Below are 21,024 nucleotides of genomic sequence, written 5' to 3'. Positions count from 1 at the left end.
CCTGTAGAACATTTAGTCAACAGGATTGCATGGTAATACCTAAAACTTGATGAATGTAGCAGACAGGCAGAACAATTAGCATGCCAGGCAAAATACTTAGCAACATTTCATTTGGAGTTCAAATTCTGCTGAGGTAACTTTGCCTGTCATCCTTTCAGGGTTGATAAAATAAGAACCAGTTGAGTACTGGGGTTGATGTAATCAACTAGTCCCCTTCTAAAATTGCTGGCTTTGTACCAAAATTTGAAACCAATATCTAGAGCTTGATGATGATGATGCTTTACAAGATCAAAAGCTTAATAAAGGATCGAATGAAGGGACAAGATATTGGCTGTGGGTAGTGTAGGATGCGGTGGGTGGGGGAGATAACTTCAAAAGAATAGAGAATATTATTTTAGCAATAACAGAATAAGCAAAGACAGGGATATATAATAAATAATGAAGTGAATGATTGTAGACTATTAAGAATTAATGGGATTTTTTTTCTTTCATTTATTCTTTTTACCCCTAAAGTACGTAACTTTTCTCTGGAACAATTTTCATATATTAATCACTGGAAAGCATCACTTTTCCAAAGATGGGAATAATAATCCAAGGCCGGTTACATCCATATTTATTTTTGTACTTAATTCATGTTCTGAGAAAAATATGAGTGCCATAATAGGATTCTGTAAGTGTGTGATTCTGTGTAAAAGTAAGAAATTGTTATTAATCTAAGGAATGTGAATATATTGCTAAGGTAGGGCTCTGTTCTAAATTTTTTACTGATTTTAGATTTGTCTTTTTATGTTATGTTTTTAAAATAATTTTAAATAATTCAAAATAAAAATATAGCAACAATATAAGCTAATTCTCTCTAATCAACCAATGCATTTTACCAATTACACTGTGTAACACAATTTTTGTCTTTGGATAGCAAATGTTATTCCCTATTTGCTTACCCCAAGAAAGGATGAAAAATGGCTAATATTTCCTTCAAACTTTGCTTTTATAACATTTATTAAACCCCAAGGAATCCCTCTCAAAACATGGCTATAATGCTCCCCCACTACTCCTGCTCATCATCAGAGACGCACATATTGTCAGCCACAAAGAGGCATGCTCAAGTGGTTAAGGCCAAATTATTATTGCTGGTGGCAAGCTGGCAGAATCTTTAGCATGCTGGACAAAATGCTTAATAGTGTTTCGTCCAAGTTAAAATTCTGCTGAGGTCGACATTACTTTTCGTCCTTTTGGAGTCAATAAATTAAATACCAGTTGCGTACTAGGGTCGATCTAATCGACTGGCCTCCTCCTCACAAATTTTGGGCCTTGTGCCTAGAGTAGAAAGGAATAAATTAAGTACCAGTTACATACTGGGGTCCATGTACTCGACTAATCTTCTCCCACCAAATTTCAGGCCTTGTGCCTTTAGTAGAAAGGATTATGATTATTGTTATTATTATTTCCATGTTTGCATGTCGATATTAATCTATGTATGTAGTACAGCATATTCTAACTCATCTTGTTTGTGACACCAAACATTCCCAAATCTAACCTCATTCATTTTTTTCTTTTCTTATTTTGGTTTTCTTACACCACAGGTACCTCCCGATATCAGCCTACAATAGTCTTCTACCTCGCACTCATCCATTCCTATCATATTTATACCCATTCAGAAAATTTGCTATAACGATATTTCTGTTTCAGTAACATCACGCTGAACCTGTCTGAAATGTAATGGAAAATAAAATCAGTTTCAAAATATTGATATCCAGGTGACAAAAGCAAAGTTTGAAGGGAATAGTAGTCATTTCCTTTGATTTCTAGATAGAAGCAAATAGGAAATGGCACTTACTGACCAAAGACAAAAAAATAAAAAATTTTGTTACACAGAGTTATCAGTCTACAAGGGTGATGAAATTAATACCAGTAATATTCTGGAGTAAATCTAATCTATTATGCTAGATTGGTATAGTGATGATTGATATAGTTTTTCTTATGCGTAGTTTAAGGAAATCTTCATTAGTCACAGTTTGTTAATTACATCTTAGTTGCTATGATAATCCATCAATTAGATATAGCCATCTTTTATATAACTTCCTAGCTTGAAACCTATTCTTAACACTGTTGCATGCAGCAGATTCTGAAGAAACCAACTAAATTTCTTCTGCCTCTAAAAACATACAGAAAAATAAACCATTCGATGAAAAGTTGCAGAATGTTTAAGTGCAAAAAGCAACGAAAATTGTGTTGATATTAGTAAAGTTGGCAAAAGATATTCCAATTCAGCTGATATGATGTGTTTAGTTGATTTGCTTGCTTGAATTTTTTTTCATCTTCTGCAGAATATGTTGAGCACAATACATTTAATTGTTTCTTACAAAAATCTATGATGAAGTGTTTTAGCAAAGTATTGATTTATATCATACATCATATATTAACTCATAAATACATCAACGACAAGAATATATGTGATTCACACATGCTTAGAAACATATGATCATAGCAACAGATGATGCAGAGAGGACGGGGGTAGGGCATGCAAAATGATGTTATGTGAGACGTGTGTGTATTTGTATGCTGTTATATGAGACATGTGTGTGTGTGTTTGTGTCTCCTGTATACAACTATGTGTTCATAATAAGTCAAACACACTCACAGAATAAAGATACACCATGCACACATACACATACATATACACAACATACATAAATATGTACAAGCATATACATAACATTTATGTACATGCATATACATAACACGTATGTACATACATATACACAATATTTCAACATTGCTATCACCCTTATTAACAGCAGGAATTAGTTTTCATTGATTTCAGAGCTGAAATGTTTAGCAACTTTTATTAATAGCATCATTAATATTAGTTTGCCTTAGCTGGCACCCTATCCTATTTTCATTTTCTTTATGAACTTAAAAATTCTAAGCTTTGATCTCCTGCATTCTGAACTTCTTTCATTTATACCTTCACCCCTAATATCACCTTTTCTTTCCAATTCTGTAGATGCACAAGGTCCAAAAACTGTACTGAGTTGCCAACTGTTTCTCATAAGTCTCCAAGATGAGACCCTGTTATATACTGGCAGAATTGCCCTTCTCTCTGGCCAGTGGCTGTCACACTGTACAATCATCTACTACATGGTAGAATGGGTATCACAGTTCTACAATGAACTGAAATATGACATAGAGAAGTAAGAGCTAATCCTAAATAAGGGATTGACTCTGTCATAAGGTCTTCTAGGGGATTGACTCCATCATAGGTCTTCTAGGGGATTAACTCTATCATAAGGTCTTCTAGGGGATTGACTGAATCATAAGGTCTTCTAGGTGACTGACTCTACCATAAGGGCTTCTTGGCGATTGACTCTGTCATAAGGTCTTCTAGGAGAATGACTCTGTCATAAGGTCTTTTAAGGTCTTAAAGGAAATCCTCAAAAACAAAGCAAAAGAAAATCTTTTCACACAAGACACTGTCAAAATATTTTGAGAAAATAAATATTTACTGATACGCACGCACACACACACACACACACACACACACACACACACACACACGAAAAATATAAATGTGTACGCATACACATGCATGCATGTATACACATTCACACTCACACACACAATTTACAATGATGATGACGACGATGACAACAACGATGATGATGATGATGATGATGATGATGATGATGATGATGATGATGATGATGATGATGATGATGATGACGATGATGACAATGATGATGATGATGATGATGATAATCATGATCATGATGATCATGATCATGAAATACAGTTGTTCCTCAGTTTACACAGCTGACTGGGTTTTGCAAGCCACCATTTGAACCAAAAATCATATATTTAAACAATTATCTATTGAAATGAATTTCATTAACATGATTATCACATGTGTATGTGCATGAGCACATATTGTGTGTGTGTATGTATGCATGTGTGAGTATCTGTATCTGTACATGTAACTGCTGTAATATTGCGTTTTTGCTTCTATCTAAATTCAAAGAGTGTCTTTCAACCATTTCCATACTATAGTTCCATGCATGTGATGCATGTTTTAACATGAACGACAATCCAACAATAATTGAAACTCAAATTTTTTTTCCTTTTTCATTTTTTTTTTTTGTAAAATTGTTCTAACAATTATTTTGTTTCTAATAAACTGTCTCTGTCAGACAATTTCCACTTTGAAGCAGGTTTAATATAACTAATTACTTAATACTTTGATTATTTAAATAAATCAATTATTTAATATTTCAGTAATCATTTCTAAAATTGCCTTTATTGACATTTTAAACCATATCATTCAATTTCAAAAAATATTTAATTAAATATTAAAAATTAACTCTAATAGAAGCATTAGTTTAGAGTGTGGTATCCCATTCTTTTGAAGAAGTGAGCTGAAAGTAAAATGATAGGAAAATGCCAAAATAAAATGAGAAAGACCAAGTGAGAATTCTGCAGATGTAAAGTGTAAAAATAAAGTAACAGAAACCAAAACCACGCAAACTGAGTGCCAAGCAAACCAAGGGACAACTGTATATGGACACACATACGCACACACACACACGCATACAAACACATTGATGGATGGTTTACCATTAGTTTTGGAGATGCAGATTCAGTTATCTGATCTTCTGAATTACCTACCCTTGATTTAACATGTAAATGACTAAATATTCCCCTGACATATGTACCCTCAACTCAACATGATTTTCTGGCAGAATCAGTATGGCACAATATACATACATATATATATATGCACACACACACACACACGCACATGCACACACACACACAAATATGTGTATATAAATCATAGTAAAAAGTCGAAAGAGTTATATCTATGTATGTATGTAAACAGATATATAAACATAAACGCGCATATTTGTATTTTTCTGTACACTTATATCTACAAACACACACGTAGATATTATATTCATGATGAAGATTTTATAAGGCAGCAAGATGCCAGGCAAAATGCTTAGCAGCAATTCCTCTGTCAGATTTCAAATTTTGCCAAGGTCAACTCTGCCTTTCATCCTTTCGGGTTCAATAAAATAAGTACCAGTTGAGCACTGGGGTTGGTCTAATCAACTTAGCCCCTCCTCTCGAATTACTGACCTTGTGCTAAAATTTGAAATCAATACAAGTTATACATATAGGGTGGTGAGCTGGCAGAAACATTAGCATGCCTGGCAAAATGCTAAGCAGCATTTCATTTCATCCTCCTTTGTGAGTTGAAATTCTACCGAGGTCAAATTTGCCTTTCATCCATTGCAGGTGATCAGATTTCTGTGTCTGTTTTGGTATGATTTTTATGTCTGGAAGCCCTCCCTAACACCAACCACCCCACAGAGTGGACTGAGTGCTTTTTATGTGGCACCAGCACAGACAAGGTTAGTTTTGGCATGGTTTTTACAGCTGGATGCCCTTCCAAATACCAACCACTTCAAAGCGTGGACTGAATGCTTTCTGTGTCATACCAGCACTGGTAGGATCACCAAGTAACTTGCAAGACAAAGAACCTTTGAGAGGGGAGGGTGAGTTGGAGGAAGTGATCTTGTGTCAGATGATGAAAGGTTAGAGTGTGATTTAGAGTGTGACAGAGACAGAGAGACAGAAATAGGTGTTATTAAAATATACACCAGTTGAATACTGCAGTCAATATAATTGAGTTACCCATTCCCCTAAAATTGCTGGTCTTGTGCCAAAATTTGAAACCATTATTAAGATTTTGTATATTTTTAAGAAATAAACCATTACTTAAAGTTAACTGAATCATAAAAAGCAAACATTTATGTGATACAAACATACATTTGTGCATTCCTCACTCTCTCTGCAATGACACTAGAAAAGTCAGCTTAATTTCAGCATTCATGACGTTATATTAATTTCCTTGTGGAGTTTCACTGGTTAGGATTAAGAGCTTAATGCATTAGTATGTATATTAAGCTTAAAAAAACATTGTAAGTCTAACACTGAAGGAGAAGTCATTTCCTGAATTATAGACTGAATTCCTTGCATTGAATTTGCATTTATATAATATAATGGAATTCATTTACATTTTATATTCAATAATTAATATTCCAACTAAAAATAAAAGTTTTCTTTTCTGTCATTAGAATTGTTTATTAGACATTACAAGATTGTTGGTTTGTTATGAGTCACACTATAAATAATTCCAGTGGAGACAATCATACAGTTTTTTTTTTTTTTGCTTTTATTTTACTCGTTTCAGTCATTAGACTGCGGCCATGCTTGGGCACCACCTTGAAGAGTTTTTAGTCGAATGAATCGACCCAAGAATATTTTTTTGATCTGGTACTTACTCTATTGGTCTATTTCACCAAACTGCTAAGTTATGGGGATGTAAACAAACCAACACTAATTGCTAAGCGCAGAGGTGGGGGACAAATACAGACACCAAGACATATGCAAACATATATATATATAAAGAACCCCATCATGTATATATATATATATATATATATATATATATATATATATACATGATGGGGTTCTTTAAGTTTCCATCTACCACATCCACTCACAAGGCTTTGAGGTCAGCCTGAAGCTATAGTAAAAGACACTTGCCCAAGATGCTACACAATGGAAATTAACACAGAACCATGTGATTGGGAAGCCATGCCTTCTTACCACACAGCCAAATCTGCATCTAGACAAGGTCACTATTCATTAACAATTTTGAAACTTCTTGATCTAGCAGAATGACAACACTTCTTGTATGTAACTCATCACCTCCACAAGACATAAAATTCTAACCTTAAGTTTTATTCCTTGTCTGTCACCAGTATAGAAATCTCATCTCTGTCCATCTTCCTTTGTGCATTCCAGATAATAATATTAAAATTGTAAGTGTTGGAAACTGATTGTCAACATCATTAACCTCCTTTTGACTTTCATTATTCATTGTCATATTTACAACAGCTTCAGACACATCATTATCAAGTTTGAGCTGAAAGGTAGTTTTTTTTTTTTTTTATGTAAAGACATCATTAGCTTGAACCTTCTCTTTTGCCCTAGTTTCGGATCAATTGACATTTTCATTTAACTGACACAGAGGAAATACCTGGCATAAGCTGAGGATTGTGTGTGTGGGTGGGTGTGGGTGGGTGTGTATTTAACCCGTTATCATACAGATTACTCTGTCAAATGTAATCCCTATTTATTCACATTATTTTGAACTAATCATGTATTATCTTGTAGATTCAAGATTTCAATGACATGGTTGCTTATTTTTAGAATGACATTGTAAGGTAAGTGTGAGAGGCTGGATCTGGCCAGTTTAAATATAAAATGGATAGAATATTTGGGCCAGACATGGCCGCTTTAAATGCTAAAGGGTTAAGGAATTCATAGCCTGCCTTGTAAGTAGATGTGCCAAAACAAAACTAGGTACACACAGACATCAATAGTAAACTTCAATGTGTAAAACTAACTTCATCCCAGTCTTTTCAATCATGGAAGTATTTCTTACCATTCACTCATGAAACTTAATTTTGTAATGTATGCAAAATGCTTACAGCTACACAGACTGATTGAATATACTATTTCACCTTTTTATTCATCAACTTGAGATCTAGCAAACGCAACTACAGATGACCATATTTTTAAATTGACAATTAAATGTATAGAATGCAGAGAGACAAAGGAAGAGAAAGAGAGAGAGAGAGATGGGAGGAGGCAGACAGACAGATGCATACATACACACACACACACACATATACACACATATATATATAGCCCACTTAGATTTTAAATGTTGTCACAACAGTAATATGTCCATTCTACTGAAATTTTCAGTAAATTTTCTTATTCTATATCCTTGTGCAGCTGAAGATTGCTCTGCATTTTGCATTTAATGTAATGCTCGCATTACTTAAATAAATGGAGTAGCATGAAACGTGCATACTGCAATAACCTTTAAAATACATGTTGCTTTTTTTGATTTTATATATATATATATATATATATGTGTGTGTATAGACAGGGATGTATGTAAATACTCCAATGATATTTCATAAACAGAAATATGAAATGCAAAGAGACAAAGTAAGAGAGAGAGAGAGGGAGAGAAAGACAAACAGACAGATGCATACACATTCACGCACGCACACACACACACACACACAGAGGAATGTATGCAAATACTCCAATGGTGTCTCATGAACAGAAACATACAGAGCTACAGGCATCAACATAAAAGATCATAGCATTGCAAACCAGCTGAATGAGCTCTTTTTATTTATTTTTTTTTTTTCATTATTAGTTTCAGCTCAAAGGCTGTGGCCTTGCTGGGGTACTCTCAAAAAAATGTAAAGTCAGCCTTTGCAGAATTTGAACCTAGAATATAAAGAGCCCAAAGAAATCTTATGCATTTTGTTCGACTTGCTAACAATTCTACCAACTACCAAAAGTTTTGCCAATCCCTCAAACAAACAAATTAAAATCACACAAAGCACATATTTCAAAACAATTCTTCATTTGCATCACTATAACCAGTCTCTTTCTTTCTCTCACTCACACACAAACACACACACACACTTGCAAAACTGTTTTAAGGAAGAAACAAACAAGCAAACCACTGATCAAATACACTTGAGATGCAAGAAATAGCAACCAAGGCCATACCATCACACATGTGTACACATGCACAGATGAAGACTATATGAGAATTATTATTGTAATAATTATTATTATTATTTGCTATTCTTTCAATAATTAATAACTAAACATAATAATAGCTTTCATATTTTCAAGAACCGCTCCACTTTATACACACATTTGTATACATGAACACACACTTGTACGCTGGAAACACACACATACACACAAACATATATTCAGTATATAACTGCATGTGAAATATGACAAAAATAGCAGAATCATTACCATGCAGGACAAAATGCTTAGTGGCACTTCCTCCAGCTTTATGTTCTGAGTTCAAATTCTGCTGAGGTTGACTTTGCCTTTCATCCTTTCAGGGTCAATGAAATAAATATCACTTCAGCACTGAGATCAATGTAATCATCTTATCCCTAAGCCCAGAATTGTTGGCCTTGTGCCAAAAAGTTGAAACCATTATTATTATTTGACTTGATTCAGGTTTAGGGTAAAGGTAAAGTTACCTTTTCGAATCATACCAACTCATAAGGGCTGGTTTCCCAGTTTCCCTGGCATATATATTCCCCACCTGGACAAGACGGTGGTCCATCGCAGGATTACTGATGTTTGCTAGCTTAATGAACTGGTGCAATGTGAAATGAAGTATTTGCTCAAGAACATGTGTCGTCCAGTCCAGGAATCGAAACCACAATCTTATGATCATGAGTCCAACACCCTAACCCAGCATTTTCCAATTGGGGTTCCTTGGAACCCTAGGGTTCTGCAAGAAAGAGTGAGATAAACTAATGCTAATTTCATGATCATAATATTACTATATAACATATTGGTTATTGTAACATTGTAATATAGACATCATCTTATCTAACCTATTATGTTATCGAAAAAATATAACAACCAAATATATATATATAAATATATATATATATATATATGATATTTACCATGTGAACTACAATGAAAATAATATGAGAAAGATATGGAATATAATTTTTTTTTGTGCAGGGGTTGGTTCCTTGAGACATGAAATTTATTTTAAGGGTTACGCAAGGGTAAAAAGGTTGAGAAACCCTGCCCTAACCACTAAGTCATGTGCCTTCACAGGTTTGGTTTTATTCCTGCTAGAATTTATTGGGGTAGCAGGTTACTACCTGCAATTTTAGATATTCACAAGCTTTCAATATTTCAAGTGCTGAAAGTCCTTTTGATAATTTATCCTATTCCTAAGGGACAAACTTTCTGCTGATGCTCTACAAGACATTTCATTCCAATCTCCCTCAACCGTTTGTCTACATCATTATTCACAGTCCCTAATGCACCAATTTTTCATCTACTTTCTTCACAATCCTGGAATCAAATGGATATGATAGATCAATCAGTAAGCAACTTTGCTTTTCCTTGTCTGTTACTGTTATATCTGATTCATCATTTTCTATCTTCTTATCAGTTTGAATTTGAAAATCCCATTAAGTGAAGCCAGTTTAATTTCACCATCCATGATGTTATATTAATTTCCTTGTGGAACTTCACTGGTTGTGATTAAGTACTTAATGCAGTACTGGGGTCGATGTAATTGAATTATCCATCTCCCCCAAAATTACTGTCTCTGTGCCAAAATTTGAAACTATTATTATTATTATTATTATTATTATTAAGGTGATGAGCTGGAAAATTGTTAGCACACCGAGTGAAATGCTTAGCAGCATTTCATCCATCTTTACATTCTGAGTTCAAATTCCTCCGAGGTAGGCTTTACCTTTCATCCTTGTGGGGTCAATGAAAAGCATACCAGTCAAGCACCAGGGTTGACATAATTGACTATCCCCTCCCTGAAAAATTTCAGGCCTTGTGCCTATAGTAGAAAAGATGATTATTATTATTATTATTATTATTATTATTATTATTATTATTATTATTATTATTATTATTATTATTATTATCATCATCATCATCATTAAGGTGGCAAGCTGGCAGAATTGTTAGCACACTGGACAAACTGCTTAGTGGTATTTCTCTCGTTGCTTCGTTCTGATTTCAAATTCCACCGAAGTTGACTTTGCCGTTCATCTTTTCAGGGTCGATAAATTAAGTACCAGTGAAACACTGGGGTCAATGTAATCAACTTATCCCCTGTCACAAAATGACTGCCCTTGTGGCAAAATTTTAAATCATTAATATTATTAAGGCAACAGAATCATTTGCATGCTAGGCGAAATGCTTAGTGGTATTTTATCTGTTGCTATTTTCTGAGTTCAAATTCCACTGAGGTTGACTTTCCCTTTCATCCTTTCGGGGCTAATTAAATAAATAACAGTTACACACTGGGGACGATGTAATTTACTTAATCCCTTCCCCCAAATTTCAGGCCTTGTGTCTACAGTAGAAAGGATTGTTATTTTTATTATTCTATACATACACAACAGATTAGATGCACACACTTGGGTGTATGCATCAACAGTTCAACCAATACTTGGGTGTAAGAACTGATACTTCAACTCAACCACATATTTACAAACACCAGGAGCTCTCTTAATTCAGAAAGTCTTGCTGTTTTGTTAACTGGTTTGAACTCTCTCAAGAAGAACATGCATACATACATATACACATACATACATACATGCATGCATTCATCTGTGCACATAAACATGGATACATACACACGTAAACGTGCATACATACAGACATATGATCGTGCATACATATGTACATACACACGTGTCAGCATTTTCCTACCATCGATTACTATTAATAATCTATTAATTAGTTCAGTCGTAAAACTAGGTATAGGAAAACTTCACCTGCTTATCTTCTCCTGCCTCATTAAAGTAGCTTTAACAATGTTAAGCAAAGATCATTATCTAGGATTTCGTTTTTATTTCATTTTGCATCAGTAATTTCTATAAATAATCAATCATTGACTTAGGTTTGATACTGTTTGTAAGAAAATATTCATGGTTTAAGTATTATTTGTGCAAAAATGCATTTACCTACAGATCATTTAAAAGCTAGGTCTACTCTCTTGGAAATTCATGCTAACCACATAACTCCATTTTATATAAAGCCTCACTTTCTTCCTTGGGAATACCTCTTTATGATCCTTACTTTCATGCATGCATACATACATAATACATACATACATGTGTAAATTTGTAGGTACATAGCCCACAAATTTACACAGAAACCTAGAAATATTAAGGCGGTGAGCTGGCAGAAATGTTAGCACGCCAGGCGAAATGCCTAGCGGTATTTCGTCTGCCGCTGCGTTTTGAGTTCAAATTCCGCCAAGGTTGACTTAGCCTTTCATCCTTTCAGGGTCGATTAAATAAGTACCAGTTACACACTGGGATCGATGTAATCAACTTAATCCTTTTGTTTGTCCCCTCTATGTTTGACCCCTTGTGGGCAATAAAGAAATAAGAAACCTAGAAATATTAGGTTTTTCATAGAAAGAGCAAAAGAAACTGATATGGATTCTCCAAATCCAATCTGTTCATGGTACAACGAAGATTTGTAAGACATTCTAAAGATTCTCCATTTGAGATTCTTTAGATGAAAAGATGCACACACTTAGGTGTGTGCATTGACAGCTTAACCAACACACCAAACCAACTATATATTTACAAACATCAGAAATTCTCTTGACCGAAAAAGTCTTGTCGCTTTGTTAGCGACTGACTTGATATCCTTTAAGAGCTTACATAAAGCTCAAAGAAAGATCTCTCTCACACACACATTCATACAGACCTTCTTTTAATGTCTGTCTTCTAGGTTGGCATCAGTTCAGAGGCTCGGCAAGCTCTGATGGATCAGTGCACTGAATCATGTTCCAATGTCTGCTTTGGCATGGTTTCTACAGCTGGATTCCCTTCATAACACCAACCACTTTACAATGTACACTGGGTACTTTATTCACTGGTGGGGGTCACCATATAACTTGCAAGACCGAGACACTCTTCAACTGAGTGAGGTTACAGTGAGGACGGAGGTACCTTTATGCTATATGACGAAGGAAGGTTTCTTGCAGTAGATAAGATCCATGGCTGCTTACATTCTAGAAGGGTTGGTGGAACTGGGTGAAGTGGGTGGGCAGAGTTGGAAAGAGAGATAAAGATGGTGGTGAGGTGTCTGGTGGTTCCTAGGGGCAGAAGAACAGGAAGGATGGTTGAGTAGAAGTTTCACAGATGTATGGAAAGAATGAGGGATGGTTAGAAAATGGGTAGGGGCATGAATATACTGAATGATGAACAGGGGTTGAGGAATGATACATGCATGTGTGTGTGTGTGTGTGTCATATATATATATATATATATATATATATATATATATATATATATATATGTATGTATGTATATTTGGAGCCTGACACAGTTCTCTGGCTTGGCAGTTCCTGTGAAAAAGCTTGGAAGACAAATATTAAATGATGATAATGATGGTGGTGGAAGTGGAGGTGGTAGTTGCATTGGTAGTGATAATGGTGGTGGTGGTGATGATACCTAAGTTTTATTAGAACTAACACCTGTCTACATTAGACAAAGTTTAGTTCTGCTGCTACAAAATACACACCAGGTGATAGAAGGGGCATAGTCTCTGCAAGCTGCAAAGGAGGTAACCAATCTATGAGTGCAATAAGTCTAAATAAAAACAGGAGTCATGAAATCTGCAAGCCACCATGAAGGTAACCATTCTACAGGGTGTCCACAAAGTCAGGGTACAAGGAGTAAATAAAATCATAACATAAACAATTAAATATAAGAAATATTGACTTCTTTTTCTGGGGTATGTTGAAAGAGAAAGTTTACTCAATAAAGATTACAGATTTAAACCACATGAGAGAACGCATTACCAGTTAGTGTGCTGAAATTGATGGCAATGTAGACTTATTTAATCCGAGTTCACCTGAATTTTGCAAGGTGCATCAAGTTATGCATTGAAAATGATGGAAATCATTTTGAAAATATTATTTATTAACATTATAATTAAATAAAATTGTTTTGTTTTAACAGTATGTGTTAATCCCCATGTACTCAACTTTGTGGACACCCTGTAGCATGGGAGGCATAGAATGTACTTGGCTCATAGAGTTTCTCCAGTGTATGTGAAGACTATGAAAATGGTTTGTGCAATGAGAAGTAATCAAGGCTTCTGTAGTGGTTTGATCAAATCACTGAACCATTTGCAACACTTAACCTAAGAAACCATTAAGCCATATTATCATCTCATCAATCAGATGAATATGAAGAGCAAGGAGACTGTATTCACCAGGAAATAGGACAAGTATATGATGTGAACAGTAATAAACCTTTCTTTGATGAAGGACATACCACAGGACATAGGTTAATGGTTAGTAATTTTAGAGTAAGAGTTAGATTGGTATGTTAGAAGGTAATGTGACAAAGGAGACTATAGAAGCTAAAAGTCCTCTTGGTCAAGAATAGGTTGAGAGAAGTAATAACTGTGATTGGAAGGAGGAAGGAGTAGGTTTATGAAATAGAAGACAACTAGAAATTTCTATAACACAAACCAGCTGCAAACAACAAACCATATGGGTGGCAAAAGGTTAGAAATAACAATAAAAGTTAAGAGACAGGTTTGGTAAAATTGGAAGAAAGAGTGGAGCAGAAAACATCAGGAAGCTAGAAGTGAAATGAGATAACAAGTAGATTTATCAAGAGAAGGAGGATTGCATATATTGTGATGTGTGAATATCAGAGGCATGAGGTGTTCTGGATTACAAAGCAGAGTATAAGAGATACTTGAGATACATCGTTGAAGGGTAGCAGAGGAGTATGAAAATTTAACCTCACTAATATCAGAAATAAAGAGGTATAGAAAGGTTACTGCAAGAGGTTGTTGAATGAAAAAATGGAATGGAAGAGAGTCTCTTACAAACAGACCCAACAAAGGTGTTTCCAGCCATGATCATCCAGTCAATAGGTCACTTAATAGACATGCCACATATTTCATTTTATATGTTAAAATTGTTTAATGAATTTATAGATTATACAAAATAATTAGTTATAAAATCTCTATAAAAGATGAAAGTAGTAGTTATACAGAGAAGTAATTCTTATTACCACATCAATATGGCTGTTCAACATTACTATCGTTTTTAACTTCAGGAAGAGCCTCCAGTTAGTTATTGATGCAGTCTGCACTCAGTATATATTGCAAGCAGGGGAGGGAACCCCCTACCATCTTCTAGCAGATGACAGGATCACCAGGTCAAATGGTTTCAGGCTGTTTGTGCCTTTCCTCAGTAGTGAACACCTAACCACTAGAGATGGTAGTAATTCACTCCAGCTCACAATATATAGAAAACCAAGTGGCAAACAGTTACTGATCTTACAACAAACAAAGTAGCTTGTTAGAAAATCTCTATAAGAAATAAAAAATAGTAACTATACTGAGAAGTAATGTTTATCACCACATCAATATGACTGCTTGACAGTACTATTGTTTTAAACCCAGGAAGAGTCTTCTTCAGGTGGTTATTGATGCAATCTGCACTCAGTATATAAAATAATTCCCTTTTGTTTTATATATTCTGTAGAAAGATGTCCTATTAGAGTTGTTCATTGAAATGAAATACCAATTTTACTTCAATGGATGCCCATAGTTGAAATACCTTTAAGTTATTTTCAGTTATTGGAATTTATGGAGTAGAAGTTTTTTTTTCCACCATTATTTATCAGTCTACAAAGATTGCTTAAAGCAACATAAAACTAATTCCAACTAACTCTCTCCCACTCACTCTTTCCCTGTCTGCCAAACAGAATATTGTGATAAATACTTCATCCTTCCACCCACTTACATTTTATTTAAGACTTACTCACTCTTTGTCATTTGGTAGCCTCTTGACTTCCCCCTATCCATTTCTTTCACATGGGTGCAAGCAAAAACAAATTATCACTCACACACACTCTCTCTCTTTCCTGTCTCTCCATATACATACATACATACATACATACATACATATATGTATATATGTATGTATGTATATATGTATATATATATATATATATATATATATATATATATATATATGTGTGTGTGTGTGTGTGTGTGTGTGTGTGTGTATATGTGTGTGTGTGTGTATATATATATATATATATGTATATATATATATATATATATATATATATATATATATATATATATATATATATATATATATATATATATATAAACTATTAAAATGTGTGTGCTTGTGTTTATGTACATCTTTTTCTCCCCAACTTTCTGTTATAGCTATTGCCATATTTTCTGCTGCCTCAGTAGTGCTGAATCTCTTTAATTTTGATATTCTACTTCTTCCCTTTCTTCATTGAAAACATTGACACATCTAGTCTTTCTCTTATTCCCCCCCTCTCTCTCTCTCTCTCTCAATATTTATTTCCATTTTATATCTGGATTCTCTCTCTCTATGGAAATCAAGTAGCCAAGTAACAGCCTTAGGTAGAACTGCAACTGATTTTTGCAGATAGATTTGTCAGCTACTGGACTAATGTCAGCTTATTTTAATTAATTTAAGTGGGAAGTCAAAATTTGTGAAGATGAGTTCAAATTATGGTCATGATAGACTGAACTCAACCCTTGTATGTAATAATTTGCTAGAAATGATGTTGCCATCACTAATGTTTTGGGGAAAAGAGGACTTGGTCCATGTCCACATTTTAATGTAGTTCCATCATATTTGAAGAGGTGGTGCTGCAAAAGATGATAGAGTGGAATGAGGAGAAGCTAACCAAATATTATGGCATGATAAAGAAAGAAGAGTCAAATGACCCTGCCAGAGGAGGAAAAAATAAAAATGCAAAACAAGATGGTGATATTCAGAACATTCTCGAATGTAAATAGGAGAATTGAACATGCACCGCAGGAAGAGATCTTGGAGGAACAAATAAGAGAAAGGATAATGTTCTTTACAAGAGGAAGGAGATATACGTCGATAGTAGTAACTTTTGTATCAGAAGAGGAGGCAGAAAAACCGACAACAGGCTGATACAAGGAGAAAAATGGACGTTGATGCCAAACTGTTTGGGCAAAAGAATCATTAAGGTTAGGGTGGGAAGAATCCCACTGTCGATAGACCCAAAATGGATAATAGCCACAATTTTTAATTCAGAGCTGAAGAAGAAAAGTGAAGATCGGCAGATTGAGATGATAAGCCTAACACAAGTGAAATGTTTGGGCTACGGACTAGAGATAATCTGTGCAGTGAGCCCAAAATATTACGATGAAATGGCGGAAACTTTGGAACTACCAAATGGAGAAAAGTTGGAAATAATGTTGAAGGGGAGACCCCCAAAGATTGATGGAAAACGATGCCCAATGGGATACATCATAACCAGAAGATTTTGTATATCAGCCAAGACTCTTGGGTTTCTTTGAACCAAGCTGTTAATCTGTTTTATCTTTGGTTCAAGTATCATGATGACCTTGCTTAAGGTTTTTAATGTCAAGTTCAACAATGTTGTACAGAATTAGGGTATACCGATGAAATTTACAATGCAGCTCTCAACAAGGACATGAATGGATAAGAATTCAAATATATAGCCTCCCTCAACTTAACTATACTGGATTCAAGAATTTAGCATGAGAAATTTTGAAATTAATGTCATATAATGTTGACACATTAAGAGCATACATTAATGATGAAACCAAACTCGATGTAGACCAGAGGAGAGTCTATTCTGCTACCTTTTTTTAATAGAGTTCAGCAACAAGAAGCTACTATTGCAAAGACAGTCTTGATCAGTCTAAGATAGAACCGTCTCTAAGGCCATCAATGTAAGGCATAACCATTGCAGTTGTTTCTTCTGATATTGCTACCACAGCCCTTCCTGGAAGTCAAACAGTACATTCAGCTTTAAGCTCCACTTAGATTTGAGCACAAATGAGATTTCTATTAGCAATGTTGTAAAGAATTTGAGAACTGGAGAAATTCTTAAGAGATGCTAAATAATTCACTGGGATGCAATCACAATTGCATACAAGAGAGCTCTGGAGGCCCTGGCAGGACATTGCAGGATTTACATGACAACAGATCTCAAAATAGGAGGTGTAACAGTAGTGTTTTTAAGAGAGCTCCCATTAGACCTTGCTAGTAACCCCAAAAGGAACAAAGACTAATTAAACTGTGGTTGCTTTAAATCATTTACTTGAGACTAAAGTTTAAACCTTCAAATGGTTTACAGTCAAGAGAGACCAGTTTTTTTGGCAATCAGTTGTCTGGTCATTTGTGGTGGTGATGATGTTGGGAGAGATTAACTGTTTAGTCTTGTTATAAAGTCTATTACAAGTTTTATAGAAGGAAAATTTACTTCCAACCATAATATAACAATAGATCCAGCTGTATTCGGTAGAAGTGGTTGAAACAGCAAACAAATTGATATCAAAGGTGTTTTTCAATCTGAAACATTATTAACAAACACACAAGTGGCTGGGTGAAAAAATAACTGTCAGAATCAACATCAATTGGCAGCTGTTACAGACAATTCCATGGAAATATTCAAACTTACAAATCAAGAGAAACTGTTTAGAATCAGGAAGAAATTGTTCGTTATGCTGCAGAATTATACAATTTTACCAAAGCCTTCAGGGTTTTCATGAGACAAGGATTCCTCAAAATACTGCTTCATGATCAGCCACAGATGTACAAGAGGACAAAATTATTGGTTAAAGAGCTTACGCCACATACCATATAGATTAATTAATTTCACTGAGTGTATCAAAGAAGAAGATGTAATTACATCCAGAATTCAACGCATAGCAATTGGTGTAGCTGTTTTCATTCAGAATACTTCAATTTCCAGAAAACATAGGTTTGGCCATCATCATCATCATCATCATCATCCATTAATAAGCTCCAGAAATAAACATGGACGATTTTTGCTGGACTGCATATTGATTTATTAATAACCAATTCTATGTTGGCTATTCAAAAGATGAAAGTCTCTTTAAAGTTTCTTTATTTATATCACGGATGGTAAATGCCATAAACATGGACAAGATGTTGACAAGACAATCTTCGAAATTTCCAACTTTCCAACAATTTTCAGCGATTAGAGCTTATTGCAACTCTCATTTCTTCATCACTACCTATGTTACAATTCCAATATTTGGATATCAAGGTTTCTCTGGATACTCTGGTTTCCACACATTGTAAGAATGAGTTCATTTTTATCTGTATGTTTTTTCTCAACACGCCTGTTTTACTCATTTTTCAGATTATTTTAAACATCAAAGAATTCCAAGAGTAAAAGACAACACATCATGTTTGATAATAATAGCTTCAAATAAAATAAAACTCATTTCACATTTATTGAATCTTCTGCTCATTTTTTAATCTCCTTGAATTAAGATCTATGTTATTTACGCAAATTAGTAACCGTACTATTATATTATCTGTGTAACTGTAACACAGTTCATTAGACATTTGACTGCTAGGAACATATTGGAGACCAATTTCATTTCATACATGAAAGGTAACTTTCAAGTGGACTCTATCAGAATTCTATTAAACTGAATGATTTATTTAAGAATACTTCTGGTCCATTTATTTTCCAGATGGAGTAATACCAGCTATTTTCTCTTGCTCTCTCTCTCTCTCTCTCTCTCTCTCTCTCTCTCTCTCTCTCTCTCTCTTGTATTATAATGTTGTATTTATATTATATACTTATTTATTTGTTCATTTCACATACATTTTTAAATGTTGGCAAGAGATACATTTCAGGTACCATTTTAGAGATGAACACACTTTTTCCTATCAACCCCAGCTTCGTTTGTGGAAGTGTAGAGCAACTGATCATAGTGTCAACAGTGTAAATAAACATCCCATTACCATTTCACAGAGAAGTGATGACATGGAATATCAATATTTGCTCACACACACACACTGTATAACAAGGACTGGAACATTCAGAAATTTTGTCTTCTAATGTACACTCAACAGTACCTATGTGAACTTTTGCATCATCAAACAAATCAACTATCTCAAACAAAATACAGTTGCAAAAGAAATTATTATATTTCATGGTTCTCTATAAACTTCCGACTATTTTACAATTTTCAAAATAACAGTGGAATTCATATCAACTCTTCCTCTCACACTCTCTACTTTGCCCAGTCTCATAGCATTTCTCTTCATCCATCTCACATTCAGTTCTTCCTTTCAATGTGTCTTGCCAAATCCTTGTATATCACATTTGATCTTAACTTTTTTTTTCCGTTAGATGGGTCTCACTGGTTTACGTTACCAATGATTTGCAGTGGTAAATGCAGATGGCAAGGTTTGTAATCTGACTCTTTGGCAACCTTCAGCTACTTAAAATTCATAGCAAGCTCTGGTCACTTGTCACAAGCTCTGGTCACAAGCTCTGGTCACTTCCAGCATGGAAGATGGACTTGAACAACAATGATGATAAAGATGATGATGATATATACACATATGTATGTATGTATGTATAGATGCATGTATATCCTTATGCAGGAGCCATGCTAATCTTCTCTTCCGTCTCCTTCCAATTTCAGTATGTATGTATATATATGTATGTATATATATATATATATATATATATATATATATATATATATATATATGCACACATATATATATATATATATATATATATATATATATATATATATATATATATATACATACACACATTTATATATATATATACATATATATACACACACACACATATATACACACAAATATATATATTCTTTTTTTAATTTTAGTCATTTGACTGTGGCCATGCTGGAGCACTGCCTTTAGTTGAACAAATCGACTCCAGGACTTAGTCATGGTAAGCCTAGTACTTATTCTATCGATCTCTTTTGCCAAACTACTAAGTTACGGGGACGTAAATACACCAACATCAGTTGTCAAGCGATGGTGGGGGACAAACAGACACACAAACATATTCTCACACACACACTCATACGATGGGCTTCTTTCAGTTACCATCTATCATATCACTCACAAGGCTTTGGTCAACCCAAGGCTATAGAATAAGACAGTTGCCCAAGGTACCATGCAGTAGAACTGAACCTGGAACCATGTGGCTGGTAAGCAATTTACTTACCACACAGCCATACCTACGCCTATATATATATATATATATATATATATATATATATATATATATATATATATATATATATATATATATATATATATACACACACACACACGCATGAATACATACAAACATTTAGATAAATACACACATGTATAGATATATATGTATTTACACATATACAAACCCACAAACATATATCATCATCATTTACCATCCGTGTTCCAGGTTGGCATGAGTTGGATGGTTTGACAAGGTGCTGAGGGGTCCAAAAACT

The 21,024-nt window shown here is 34.4% G+C and overlaps 1 protein-coding gene and 1 non-coding gene across 3 annotated transcripts in view; both read right to left on the bottom strand.

The window, feature by feature from the left end:
- Positions 1–21,024, bottom strand: part of LOC106873920 (unconventional myosin heavy chain 6) — a 543,260-nt gene that overhangs the window by 313,305 nt on the left and 208,931 nt on the right. The gene's annotated exons all lie outside the window — the stretch shown is intronic.
- LOC128249145 (U6 spliceosomal RNA) lies at positions 20,106–20,211 on the bottom strand. The gene has a single exon (XR_008265262.1). It is a non-coding gene; the product is annotated as a U6 spliceosomal RNA (small nuclear RNA).

The sequence above is a fragment of the Octopus bimaculoides genome, chromosome 11 (assembly GCF_046866305.1).
Source record: "Octopus bimaculoides isolate indiv1 chromosome 11, ASM4686630v1, whole genome shotgun sequence".
NCBI lineage: Eukaryota > Metazoa > Mollusca > Cephalopoda > Octopoda > Octopodidae > Octopus > Octopus bimaculoides.
This window is presented reverse-complemented; position numbering and strand designations above follow the sequence as displayed.